This window comes from Coenobita brevimanus, chromosome 4, assembly GCF_032717465.1.
Source record: "Coenobita brevimanus isolate Jiangsu-jjx chromosome 4, ASM3271746v2, whole genome shotgun sequence".
NCBI classification, from domain to species: domain Eukaryota; kingdom Metazoa; phylum Arthropoda; class Malacostraca; order Decapoda; family Coenobitidae; genus Coenobita; species Coenobita brevimanus.
Genome location: NC_136957.1, coordinates 24,644,344 through 24,657,029, shown reverse-complemented (window position 1 = coordinate 24,657,029; position 12,686 = coordinate 24,644,344).

Genomic DNA, 12,686 nt, shown 5'->3' with positions numbered 1-12,686 from the left:
CTCTTATTTACTTTTACTTCTGAATAAACTCTATTCATATTTAATCGATGTTTTCATGCATACTATATATATATATATATATATATATATATATATATATATATATATATATATATATATATATATATATATATACTGTATTTATAGCTATATATACACATCAAACTCTCAATTATCTGTTATTATAAGGTCCAGCCTGATGATATATCCAGCCCTGGTAGCTGGGCTCTGTTAAGCAATATCCATCGGACTTTGCCAATATCCAAAAGGCTGAAACAAGAAGCAATCAATGATACTATGCATTTTTCAGCAATACTGTGCATCATCTGGTACAGACAGAGGTAGCAGACAATGAAGCACAGAGCAACAAACCCCTAGGCAATCAGAGTACATTGCTGAGAAGCCCATTCAGCATGTAAAGCCAAACATTTCCTTCCCTCCTCTTCCTCACTTGTTGCTGTAGTGCTGTGAAATGTAACCTAGTTCTGCATGATGGCTGAGTTCGTAGTTCTTGCGTTGGTGCCAACAGTAGGTGAGTATGATTATGATTATATTGTGTACTTTATTACTATACCATATTTACACAAGAGACCTATTTTCTGCTCAGTGGTGCCCAATTTCAATCCCTGTATACCTAGGGAAGGAGGAAGGGGGTGAACAAAACAAGCTCCACCCACCTCTACCCCAACTCTCAACCATTGTGCATGCCCCTACCCAACCATCTATCATTCTTAACTGGAGTTTACATCCAGAGCAGACTTTACACTTAAAACTCTTAGTCAAACTAGGATTACAGAAATATAAACACTACATATAAACATATATACTATAACTATCAGCACACTGCAGCAAGAAATTAATGCATTATGAGTAGATCGTTGACAAAAATCATTCCTGAACAATGGGCACTTCAGGCCTCCTGCGTTGGGATATCTGTTTATTTTGACACACACACACACACACACACACACACACACACACACAGGCAGGAATGCAAGGACACATGCTCACAATCAAGTTCATGCTCACATACATACGCACGCAGAAACCACGCACTCACATATCCGTGCACATGAACTGTCTGTGTGTGTATATGTATGTGGGTGTGTTCACCGGGTCGGTCAGGATCACTTGATGGTCGTGATTGTCAGCTTTTTACCCTCATGGAAGGGAGCTGAGAGCTCATATAATCCGATCTAAGGGCAAGGCTGTGACCTTCGCACACACACACACACACACACACACACACACACACACACACACGTCCCCTTGCTCAAGGGGGACAGTAACCACCCACTTCATCAGTGAAACTATTCGCAACCTGAACGAGGCACGAACTCCCGTCCACCGGTTGGCAAGCGAGAACGTTACCACTGTGTGTGTGTGTGTGTTCTTACCTAATTGTTCTTACCTAATAGTATCTTTACAGGAATGAGTCAAGCTCGTACTGTCCCGTGTCTTAAACCATATTTATCGTACATATCCTTAAATTTGTGAATTGTTTTGGCACACACTATTTCATTCGGTAGTGCATTCCATTGATCAATTGTTCTGTTTGGGAAACTGAATCTCCTTACGTCTTTATCACCTCTCTTCTTATGCAGTTTTTTGCAGTGTCCTCTTGCTGATGCTTCTCCATATGTTAAGTAATCATTTATGTCTATTTTCTCCTTTCCTGATATGCACTTATATACCATTATCAAGTCACCTCTTCTCCTTCTCTCCTGTAGTGTTGGTAGATTCAGTTTATTTAGTCTTTCTTCGTAGCTTAGGTCCCTTAAGCTTGGTATCCATCTTGTAGCGGCCCTTTGAACTTTTTCAATCTTGTCTATATGCTTTTTGAGATAAGGACTCCAGACTACTGATGCATATTCCAGGGTTGGTCTAATGAATGATGTTATTATCCTTCTTAGCATGTCTTCATTTATGTATGTGAATGCTATTCTCATATTTGCAAGCAGTGTATACATGTTCCGTACCTTCTCGCTGATGTGGTCAGCTGGAGATAGTCTGTTATTGATAATCACACCTAGGTCTTTCTCTCTTTCTGATGTGTATAGGGTTTTATTTCCTAACTTATAATCCCAGTCAGGTCTTTTTCCACTTTTACCAAACTTGATTACATGACACTTGTCCACATTGAATTCCATTTCCCATGTACTACTCCATTCATGAAGTTTATTTAAGTCTTCTTGTAGCTCTTTACAAGAGTCTGTGTTAGTAATTCTCCTTTGTATTTTTGCATCATCTGCAAGCATATTTAGATAGCTTTCATTTCCAGTGTTACTGTTTATATCATTTATATACACTAAAAACATGATTGGTGCCAGCACTGAACCCTGTGGTACTCCACGAGTCACTTCTTTCCATGATGAGTAGTTTCCTCTTAGTACTGTCCTCATTTCTCTTTTTATGAGAAAGTCTTGCATCCAACAAAACAGTTTGCCCCGAATTCCTCCTTGATGGTACAGTTTCCATAAAAGTCTTTGGTGTGGTACTGTGTCAAAAGCTTTCTTGAAATCTAAATAGATACTGTCCACCCATCCTTCCCTTTCCTGTATTGTGTTTGTTACTCTGTCATAGTAGCTCAACAGATTAGTAACACATGATTTTCCTTTTCTGAAACCAAACTGTCTTTCTGTTATCATACTGTGTTCTTCTAGATGATTTACCCAAGCTTTTCTTATAAGTTTTTTCTAATACCTTGCTTACAACACTGGTCAGTGATACTGGTCGGTAGTTGAGTGGATTTTGTCTATTTCCTTTCTTGAATAAGGGGACAATATTTGCTTTTTTCCAAATATCAGGTAGTTTACCTTGACTCAAGGATTTCTTGATAATTAAAAGTAATGGTTTACTTAACTCCTTTGCACATTCTCGTAATACCCAACATGAAATTTCATCAGGACCACTTGCTTTTCCTCTGTCTAATTTACTTAACTCCTCCTGTATTACTTTTTTTGCTATTTGTATATCTGGTAGTATGTGTGGACATGCGTGTTCCACATAGTCCCTCTCAAATTTTTTTTCTTCTGTAAAAACTAATTGGAAATTCTTATTTAGTCCTTCACAAATATCTTTCTCTTGTGTATAAGTGATTCTTTCATTCGAAATGGATTGTATTATATCTTTTACTTTGGTTTTGCTTCTGATATAGCTGTAAAACAGCTTCGGTTGATCACTACTGTTATTTATTATATCCTCCTCAAACTGTTTTTGGGCTTCCCTCCTTATTCTTGTATAGTCGTTTCTTGCCTGTTTGTAATTATTATACGCCCTTTCACTATTGTGTCTTCTGTATCTATTCCACAACAAATCTCTTCTTTCTTTTGATTTTTTACATTCTGTATTGAACCATTTCTGTATTTTCTTATCTGCTTCTTTGTGCCGTGGGATGTACTTCTGGACTCCTATTTCATAAAATTCACAAAATTTTTTATATACAGCATTTAAATCTTGTCCTCTAAGCTCATTTTCCCAATCAACTTCTAAGAAATACTTCTTTAGGTCTTGATAATTTCCCTTTTTATAGTTTAGGCTCTTTTTGTAACTGTCATTGCTGTTTACTATGTCATATGCTATCCTGAAGTTATAATTTAGTACTGCATGATCGCTTTTGCCGAGTGGAGGGTGATATATTAAACTGTCAATATCATTTTCTTGCCTAGTAAATATTAGATCTAGCACTGAAGGTACATCAAGTCCTCTTTTTCTGGTGGTTTCCCTCACTTGTTGCATTAAGCAAAACTCTTGTACGAGATCCAGGAGCTTTTGGTCCGAACAGCTTTCTTGGCTATTTATATGTAGAGTATTCCAATTTATATTTGTATTGAAGTTCCCAGTTAGTATAATTCTTTCCGATTTCTCTTCCATTTTATGTAGCAATGATATTATACTCTGAATTGTACTCTCTGCCAGGTCCTCATATTCGTCTCTTTCCCATGTGTTTGATCTGGGTGGCATGTACAAATTGGCTACAATTACTTTACCTTCAGATGTGTCGATCTCTACTGCAATCAGATCTACTTGTGATGATATATCTAGTTTTATTTCCTTGACTTTTAGATTTTTCTTAGTTAATATTATAATTCCTCCTTTTTTTAAATTTCTCTCTTTTCTCCATATATTGTATTCCTCTAAGTTTAGTATGTCATTGGATATCCTTGGTGTTAATTTTGTTTCAGTTAGGCATATTATTTGTGGTTCATTTTCTCTGACATAATCATTCATCTCTAGTAATTTAGATACCATTCCATCCACATTTGAGTACATCAACTTTATCATCTTGTTTATATACTTGTCATGACATGGTTCTACTACCTTCCTCCTTTTTCTTCCATCCTGTTTGTGTACCACTTTCGTACCTGCAATCCTATTACTTTGTAAAAAAATTTCTTCTTCTCCTCTTCTGATCTTCCCTTATTTTTTGTTTTTGCTTCCTCCCTTTTCTCTTTCAGTAATTCCAGTTCCTCTTGTGTTAGGCATCTTTTTTATCCATACATTTTTGAACTCCTCTTTTTCCATAAGATTCTTTGCATTTTTTAGTATCTCTTCCACAGTGTTTACACTCTGGAAAGTCACCTTTAGGGGTCTTGTCTTGCTTTTCTCGTATTTCCCTAACCTTTTGTGTTCCTCTATGTCTTTACTACAGATTTCCTCTGATACTTCTTTCAGTAAGCTCATTACATTTGCCATCTCCTTTTTGTCTCTTGTGATCTTGTTTTTAACTTCTTCCTCTTCTATACCAGTGATTACTATTGATTTGTTTATCTCTACTAAATCTCTGACTAATTTTGGATTGTTTTGGATTATTCTTTTCACTTCCTTTTTAATGCTTTTTTCTTCCACCCTTGTTTCTAAGTCTTTCTTTACTTTCACCATTTCAGCATACGTGGTTTCTACAGCATTTTTGTAGCTTTGCACAGCTTCATTCACCTGTGTTATCTTCTCCTCAATATCACTGCTCTGGTCCATAAGACTGCGTGCTTGCGTAATTGTCTCTGTGTCATTTTTGAACTCTTCCATAACACTCTCGTGATTGACTACTGTACTTGCCATTTCACTCACTTTCTTCCTGAGCCTACTCAATTCCACTGTTAGTTCACTGATGGTTGTGTCTTTCTTATTGGCCTCCCTTCCTAGTTTTTCTATCTTTTCCTTTTGCAAGTGCATTTGCTTCTTTATTTCATCAATTTCATTTTTGAAAGCCATTTCTATTTTGCGTACACGTTCAACCAGTCTATTGTGAGTCTCCACTTCAACCAGTTCTTGGCAGAAATCATCATTTTGCTTTTTACTTTTATCCCTTTTCTTTTCCAAATTTGTTTTACTAAAGTATGTATCCATTTTGTAATACTAAATGAACAGAGTATGTACTTACAGAGTATGTACACTTTCCTCGTGTTGCTGTAGTTTAAACAAACCCAGCTGACTCAGTGCATTTTTTTTCCTCGTGGTTCTTTGTTCTGTTTGAACCAGTCTGGTTTAAACTTATTATTTTTTTTCCCTTTTAATAATGAAAAATCATTTAGTCTAACCTGGTACAGAGCTAGATTCATTCAAAGATACTAATTTAGGTAATGCCACTGGCCGTGTTTGTTTGGTACAGAGCGCCGATGTCGGACGTCTACTTCTGATGACTCCCTCTGTGTGTGTGTGTGTGTGTGTGTGTGTGTGTGTGTGTGTGTGTGTGTGTGTGTGTGTGTGTGTGTGTTTGAGACGACAGAGAGACAGAGGGACAGAGACTGGATTAGAGACAGCAACAGCTTAAGAATAAGCCTTACAGACAGAAAGGGATGTTAAAAATGAGTGACAGACAAACAAATGTACAGCATATGCAGAGAGAGAGAGAGAGATTATGCCCTACTGGTGCTTGTGTGTGTGTGTGTGTGTGTGTGTGTGTGTACTTGTATTTATGTGAGGTTGTGTGTGTCAGCATGTATGCGTATATTTTCTTAGCTGTATTTACCTAGCTATGTTGTTGGGTCCGGCCTCCGTGTCTCAACTGGTCAAACTTTGTTTTTAACTCTTTTAAGTTTTTGAACTGTACAATTTCGATGTCCAGGCAATTCCGCTGGTCAGTGCATCAATATGGAAAACTGTACTTCTTGATATTTTTCAAGCAACCTCTCTTTCTCAATATCTTTCCACGTCCTCTTTTTGCTCCCCTAACCCATACAAACAAGTCATTTATGCCAATTTTGTCTACTACCATCATGGCTCTGATGACTGCAATCATGTCGCAACTCTCTCTGTTTTCTTCTATGGAAGGCAGACCCAGGTTTTCTAGTCATTCCTTGTATGATAGATCTGTCAGGCTAGGGACCATCCTGGTTGATGTTCTTCGTATTCTTTTGGACTTGTAGTATATCTTCCTTTTTATCTGGAGACCACATCACTGCTGCATATTCCAATCTGGGGCGGATCATAGCCAGCGTCAGTTTTTTCATCATTTCATGCATATATTAAATTTCCTCTCCTATGTCTGTGAACAGGTTATATATCTCTCTGTCAATCTTGTTTTGGGGGTGACAAAATTTCTTTGATCAAAACTCCCAGGTCTTTTTCTTCACTCTCTTTTGTGATTGGTTTTCTTCCATTGACTAATTCAGTGATGACCTCCTACTGCTTTTACCTATATCCAGAATTTAGAAATTTTTAGCAATGAATTTCAAGCAGTCCATATCTTTCTGCATCATTTGGAGTCCTTTTCAACTTCGAATCTCCTCATGATCTTTGCATCGTCTGCAAATAGGCTTACGTAACTGTTCATTCCATCCACCGTATCGTTTATGTAGATTCGGAACATTACAGGCGCCACCATCGTGCCTTGTGGGACTCCATTTCCCACTTCCCAACTCCCTTACACCGTCAACTTTATTACTGTTCTCATCTGTCTGCCTGTCTTGGAGTCTTTCATCCATTCCTTCTATGGGCTCAAATTTCCACACTAGTCACTCTTGGGGTACTTTGTCAATGGTACTCCAGATCTAAGTATACACAATCCACCCAATTATCTTTCTCCTGTAGCACTTCAGTCATTCTTGAGTAGGAGCTCAACGAGTTAGAGATACACGATCTTCTATTCTTGAATACACACTGCTTTTCTGCCAATATGTCCATCTCCAAATATTTTATTCATCTGTCTTTCAGGATTCCCTCAGACAATATTGGGACCATGTCGGTGAGGGACACAGCTACATAATTCAGGGTTTTTTCCTTGTTCCCTTCTTTGTAATTTGGTACCAGAATATCCCTCTTCTAACCCCCTGGCGCTTTCCCTTCAAGAGAACTCACAATTAAACCTTGAATCTTATCAACTACTTGTTCTCTCCATTCCTTTAGTATGCAGTTTGAGATCCCATCAGGCATTTGGGCCTTCCTTACATCTTACATTTCTAGTAATTTATACTCTTCCCGCACTTCCACTTTTATATCTGTTTTGCACTACATTTCTAATCACTCCCTCCCTACACGAAGTGAAAACCGACTGGAAATTTTTGTTTACTATTTCAGTTTTAAGTACCGCACCTTTGTGGACCTTTCCTTCTACTTTCAGCTTACTAATTCCTCCCCTGTGTTTGAATGTGACATTGTCGTCAAGCATATCTATATCTATCTATCTATATATATATATATATATATATATATATATATATATATATATATATATATATACACAAACGGTTCCCCCTAATATTTGTCGATTATACCCTTTTCAAAATTTCTTTCTGTCTGCAGAGTCTTGTATATTCATTTCTAGATGTATTGTTGCTGCCTTTGTTTTTCTGTTACCTCTTTTTATCACTTGTTCCATGCTGCATCCCATTCCCCTTTTTCTATCGTACACCTTTGTTGAACCAACTCTGTTTCCAGTTCTCTCGCCCACATACTCTTGGCACATAATTTTCCCCTCCCAAGTATGTATGCTTTGAAAGGTATGGTATCCTTCTTCCTCTGTGTGTGTCTTCTTTTCCTGAATCTGTTCCAGTCCGCTTCTATAAATTTCCTCAATCCTTTAAAGTTTGGTTTCCCAAAGTTGTATATTCCGCGCCTGGATAGCTGATCTGTTGGTGCCACATTCCCTTCCATCATTTGGAACTCAGTCACAACATTATCATTTTTTCTTACAGGATACAGATATTTCAGAGATTCAGTTACATCAGGATATTTGGTTAGCAGACAATCTAGTCTTGCTGGTGCGTCATCACCTCAACATTTACACTCTTCTTTGACCCTCTGGGTCAATGCATTACTCAGTGCTATAATTAACAAAATCCTACATCTCGAATATTCACTATGTCCTGATGCCCACTCATTCAGTTCACCTCTTTATAATTAAAATCGCCCACAAGGATCAAATTGTTCCTTTCTTGATCACTTTCTGTAGGTGTTAAACCATGTCTGACAACATCTGGTATTTACCCAGGTAATCATCTTAACTATTTTAGTGTATTTACCGACAAAACATTTTTTAATGTTTACCATTTTACTATAGTACAGTTACTGGTTGATAATTTTGCTCATCATACCTATTTTACACTATTTACCCAAATACCATTTTATTCATATAAACAACTAGCAAATGGAAAATGTTAGTGCATTAGGTACTTGGATGGAAGTTTGGTGGGTGAAGTGCCTGAAAGTGTACAACAAGAAACAAAGGTTGCTGGTTCTTTGAAAGCAGTGAAAGGAAACAGCGAAGTGAGCAGTTAAGTAAAAAAAAAAAAACAAAAAAAAAAGTCACTGCATGACAGTATTGTGATACCAACTCTAATAAATGGAAGGTAAGCTTGCCCCTTGTTGGAAGGACACAGGTCAAGAGTGAGAGCAGTGGAAATGAGATATCTGAGTGGAGCATGTGGAGTTACTTGGAGAAGCAGACTGACAAAATAAGGAGGTGAAGGAGCATTATGGATTTTAAGAAAAGTACACTGAGGAGGTTTGGCCATGCGCAGGGGATTGAGCACGTGAGACTAACGAGGAGAGTGTATGTGAGTGAGTAGGAGAAAGAGGGGGAGAGGGTGGGGGATTCCCGGGATGAGATGGAGAGATGGAGTGGAGAGGTACAGTTGACCACAAAAGTTCCGTTTCTTTCCCATCCAGTATCTCTCTCACTCGCTACTTCCAAATTTGATTTTCCCATGAAAGTCCACCCTTATGATGTAAAGTCTGATGACACCACTGATTTGTTCAAGTGTTTTCTATTTGGTACTTGATTTGTGAATGCTTAAGTATCACATCACTGATTATGAAAAGAAACTTGTGGGCAACTGTACATGGGAGAGAGGGGAATGAGCAAAAAGCAGGGCAATGAAATGGCGGGGACCGTGTGACATAGGGCGATTAGTTTTTCGCCACCCCTTACAGGATTAACTCCTAAAAGCCTAATCACATCAATTGATGTGATTTGAGTTTTACGCCAAAATACCTAATCGCATCAAATGATTGGGGCCTGTAAAAAACTGCGGAGCGCTTCCTTCACCCCGATTATGACGTAGGCTTCAGGCCAATGAGAACTCACCCATGAGGTGGCGTGAGGGGGGATCGGACCAACCCGGGCGGTGGGGGGGCACCCCCCTTCTGGGCTGCCTCCGTCCCACCCTCTACTCCACTCCCTCACTCCCTCCTTGTCCCCAATCACCCTCCCATGCACCTGCATCTCTCCTCCCACCACCACCTGTGTCCCTTCCCACCCACTGTCGCCCCTCCTCCCACCCTGCTAGCTCTGTGTCCCCCGCGAACCCCATCCCATCCCTCCCTCGTACCTCACTACCTTTCCAACCCCCTACAGACCCCCGAGAGGTATCAGGTTGTTGCCGAAATTGTAATAAGTTTGACAAAGTGTAATGACAGTGTGGTAATTGTAATGATAAGTGTGACAAATGTGTAACAATAAGCGTAATAAATAAATGTAATGATAAGTTAGGGCTGTAAAAGGAGAAATCAGAAACAAATTATTGCTTTTTTTTTTTCCCCCTTTTCATATCATGCATCTATCGCATTACTCAACTTTATTTTGATGTCCTTGATGGTTATAAACATTTATATGTGTCTGTGTTAGCTTCTGAATGACTATGAGGCCTTGTAAAGCTACTCCCCACACCTGTTTTATCTCCCCACACTTACATACACACCTGTTTTCATGGTTGACATGACAAAGCCTATTGAAATGGAGGGTTTCCACGAGAGAATTTAGTTGTTGCCGAAATTTTTCTCCCCAAGTACCATCAAGGCCTTGTAGGCCTACTCTTCACACTAGTTATCTCCCCACATGTACATACACACCTGTTTTCATGATAGATGTTACAGAACACACGGAAGTGCTTTCTTTTCATGCGAAAAGCTGGTTATTTCCAACCCCCCTACCTATAGGCCTATTCTCCACAGCCTACTTTATCTCCCCACAGCCTAGTAATCTCCCCACACCTACATACACCTGTTTTCATGGTTGGTGTGACAAAACGCTTTGAAATGACCTATTTCAATAAGAAAAACAGGTAGTTGTCAAAATTTTCACGTTTTCGATTGTTTTCGAGGGGTAACTTATAAATTTTTATGAACTTTGACGCGCGATTGTGCGGTAACCATTAGGCCTACGGGGGTGCAGACTGCGTTGTCAGGTGTGTAAAGTCTTCCTCTTTAGCCAGAACACAATCAATGTTCTCTTGGTGAAAGTCGCCAAACCACCCCCGAAATGCTGCTGAGGGAGGCATCCTGCCTGAAATAATTGCGGTCTTAAGGGGTTAAGGAGTTTGGCAACAGAGAGAACTATTTTAGTCTATTTACCAACAGACCATTTTATTCATCTTAACTATTTTAGTCTCTTCCCAACAAAACTATTTTTTTCATCTTAACTATTTTAGTGTGTTTGCCAACATTCGACTTTATTCATCTTAACCATTTTAGTCTGTTTACCAGCAGACCATTTTATTCATCTTAACTATTTACTCTGTTTACCAAGAGAGCATTTTCTCCATCTTGAGTATTTTAGTCCGTTTGCCAACAGACCATTGTATTCATCTTAACTATTTACTCTGTTTACCAACAGAGCACTTTCTCCATCTTGAGTATTCTAGTCTGCTTGTCAACAGACCGTTTTATTTTTCTTAACTATTCTAGTCTGCCTACCAACAGACCATTTTATTTAAATATTTTAGTCTGTTTACCAACATCATTTTATTCATCTTAACTATTTTAGTCTGTTTACCAACACATCACCTTGTTTATCTTAACTATTTTAGTCTGTTTACCAACTGACCATTTCAATCATCTTAAATATTTTAGGCTGTTTACCAACAGATCATTTTAATATTAGAACTGGTCTGTCTTATCTCTGTTTACTCTATTTACTCTTCTGTGTCCAATATATATTTTTCTCTGTATTTATGACTTATCATCCATCCCCCTTCTTCCATTCTTCAGTCCCTACCTCTCTTTTTTCCTGTCTGTTTATTTGCCCTCTCTGGTAAACAGCTGTCTCCTCTCTCTACCCATCAGTCTATGAATCTCCTATTTCTGCTTATCCATTCCATTACCTGTCACTAAGTCTGTCTATCTATCTGCCTCTCTATTTATCTATCTGTCCTCTCACCTTTCCTCCTGTCTGTCTATCTATCTATCCATTTATTCCCCTTTCTGTCACCTGCCTTCCCCTCATTATCTATCCATATTATTAGCTTTTGCATCACCTGCCCCCCACTCTCTTAGTATATATTTCCTCCATTTTTATTTATCTTCCCTTTCTACCTATCCTGTCTCCCCATGTATCAGTCTCTCTGCCCTTCCTATCCCTCCACTTTCAGTTTATTCCCTTTCCTTTCTCCCACTAAATCTATCTATCTCTCTGTCCCCTATCCCCTCTCATCTTATCTCTATCTCTCTCTCTTCTCAATCTATATATCCACTTTGTCTTCCCTGACTCTGTTTGTCTACATTTATATATAAGCCTTTTCTATCCACCCTTAGCCTCTATCCTATCTCTATTTAATTATATCCTCCCCATCTCTTCCCTTCAATTAATCCTCTCTTTTCCTTGGAACTAGCTATTTACCTGCTCTTATCACTCCTTTCTAGCCATCTTCTTTACCTTTATAGCTATCTGTCCTATGTCTGCCCTTCCCTATCTGTCTGTCTCCCTTGTCACTTACCTCTTTCTATCCGGTCTTCTATCTATCACTCCATCATCCTCTCTATCTCTCTCCTTTTTCAGTCCATCATGTCTTTCTTTTCCCCCATTGTCTGTCTCCCCTGTCTGTCTGTTCTCTGTCTGTCTGTCTCTGTCTGTCTGTCTGTCTGTCTGTCTGTCTCTCTCTATCTATCTATCTATCTCCCCTTTCACAGTGTTATGAGTCCATATTATAATTACAAATCATAATAGATAGATAGATAAATAGATAGATAGACAGCTCCATGCGAGCCTGGGAAAGGGAAATGAACTTGCAAGTTAACTGAGGAAATGTCAACGACACATAGGAAGTAGCAATGTCAGATGATGTAGGTAGTGTGTCAGCAAGATAGCAGGCGAACAAAGCCTAGTGACATACACACATACTCACACACAGGTTTCTGGAACTTTCCAACCACAGTGTAACATGCGTGACACGACCCCTGTTTCACCAGAATTTAGGAAAGAGAGCTCAGAAGGAGACAGGCCATAGAAGCGACAGGTAGTAGGGAGAAGGGCT